Below are 2500 nucleotides of genomic sequence, written 5' to 3' on the forward strand. Positions count from 1 at the left end.
GACCGGGGCAGTTCTCTCACTGGAGTCTCTTAGAGTGGAGGCTGCCCTTGCTAGCAAGAAGTTCTGTGTGTTTCTCTTCTCTGAGTCTTTACTGAAGAAGTGTTTTATAACATTTTCCTTAACAACTGACATGTGTTTTTTGTGTAAAAGAGAGAGAGACACACACACACACACACACACACACACACACACTCACACTCAGCGGCTCAGAGATGAGGGAAAAACAACAGAAATCAGGATAGATTTTAATGTCAGGAGATGCCCTGTGATGCTGGGGCCATTGTGTAAGATTGGAATGTGTACCAGTGGCTGGTGGGTGGTCCTTGAAGGTCCCGGGAGGAGGCGGCGAGGAGGCAGCGGGTGGCTGGGCTTCGGCCTTGGCCCAGGAACGTCATTTATTCTGCGTGGCGCCGCGTGTGCCCTGTGCAGCTTCGATGTGTGCGGCTGACGCTCTGTGGTTCCTGTTCTGCTGATCTCCTGGTCCACACACGGCTTCAGGGTGCACTGTACAAGCGGAGAAGAAATGCATCATTGGTTACCAAAATAAAACAGTGTCTTTCTGCCTGTGTCATTCTGTTTGGTTTCTTTGAGCGTTTGTTTCTTAAATACACAGCAAGTGTCTCTCTCTCTCTGTCTGTCTCTCTGTCACACACACACACACACACACACAGAAGCAGAGCAGCTGCTGTGCCACTGGGATTGAACAAGAGGTGCTCCCTCTGCTGGCTCAATGCGGTACAAAGTGTCAGAAGGTGTTATACCGGCGAAAATAACATCTTTCAATTGCATGTTTGGTCCACAGGATGGCGCCTAGCAAGCAAGTCCTGTACATTGCATATTAAAAGTTGTTGCAAGTGCACTCACATGTATTTTTTGTGTAAAAGAGACACACACACACACACACACACACACGCTCAATGGAGTATAAAATAAAGACCGGGGCAGTTCTCTCACTGGAGTCTCTTAGAGTGGAGGCTGCCCTTGCTAGCAAGAAGTTCTGTGTGTTTCTCTTCTCTGAGTCTTTACTGAAGAAGTGTTTTATAACATTTTCCTTAACAACTGACATGTGTTTTTTGTGTAAAAGAGAGAGAGACACACACACACACACACACACACACACACACACACACACACACACACTCACACTCAGCGGCTCAGAGATGAGGGAAAAACAACAGAAATCAGGATAGATTTTAATGTCAGGAGATGCCCTGTGATGCTGGGGCCATTGTGTAAGATTGGAATGTGTACCAGTGGCTGGTGGGTGGTCCTTGAAGGTCCCGGGAGGAGGCGGCGAGGAGGCAGCGGGTGGCTGGGCTTCGGCCTTGGCCCAGGAACGTCATTTATTCTGCGTGGCGCCGCGTGTGCCCTGTGCAGCTTCGATGTGTGCGGCTGACGCTCTGTGGTTCCTGTTCCTGTCATAAAAGGCCCTGTACAAGGGGATAAGAAATGCATCATTGGTTACCAAAATAAAACAGTGTCTTTCTGCCTGTGTCATTCTGTTTGGTTTCTTTGAGCGTTTGTTTCTTAAATACACAGCAAGTGTCACTCTCTCTCTCTCTCTCTCTCTGTCACACACACACACACACCAAAGCACACACACCAAAGCGCGCACACACACACACACACACACACACACACACACACACACACACACACACACACACTCACTCACACTCAGCGGCTCAGAGATGAGGGAAAAACAACAGAAATCAGGATAGATTTTAATGTCAGGAGATGCCCTGTGATGCTGGGGCCATTGTGTAAGATTGGAATGTGTACCAGTGGCTGGTGGGTGGTCCTTGAAGGTCCCGGGAGGAGGCGGCGAGGAGGCAGCGGGTGGCTGGGCTTCGGCCTTGGCCCAGGAACGTCATTTATTCTGCGTGGCGCCGCGTGTGCCCTGTGCAGCTTCGATGTGTGCGGCTGACGCTCTGTGGTTCCTGTTCTGCTGATCTCCTGGTCCACACACGGCTTCAGGGTGCACTGTACAAGCGGAGAAGAAATGCATCATTGGTTACCAAAATAAAACAGTGTCTTTCTGCCTGTGTCATTCTGTTTGGTTTCTTTGAGCGTTTGTTTCTTAAATACACAGCAAGTGTCTCTCTCTCTCTCTCTCTCTCTCTCTGTCACACACACACACACACACACACACACACACCAAAGCAAACACACCAAAGCGCGCACACACACACACACACACACACAGACACTGTGAGGTCTGCAGTTCAAAATTTGAATCTCAGAGCTTGGTGTTTTTGTCTCCCTCCAGTGGACAAATGCAGGTATGATTAGGGTTGGTTAGGTTAAGGGGATTTAGCCAGAGCTTGACGGAATAAAATGGAATAACTGGGAAAGTAAGTGTCGTAGAGGGATGAAAGTGGTGTCTACGGGGGGGTTTTCTGCCGCTCCGCACGCGCTGGTGAAGACCCCATGTCGATAGCACCAACGGTTCTGGACTTGGTGTAAATGGGTCCAAATTTGACGGAATAAAAAGGTCAAA

Source organism: Diplotaxodon limnothrissa, linkage group LG23 (assembly GCF_057381915.1).
Source record: "Diplotaxodon limnothrissa isolate DT_005_m linkage group LG23, D_limnothrissa_male_GT1.1, whole genome shotgun sequence".
NCBI lineage: Eukaryota > Metazoa > Chordata > Actinopteri > Cichliformes > Cichlidae > Diplotaxodon > Diplotaxodon limnothrissa.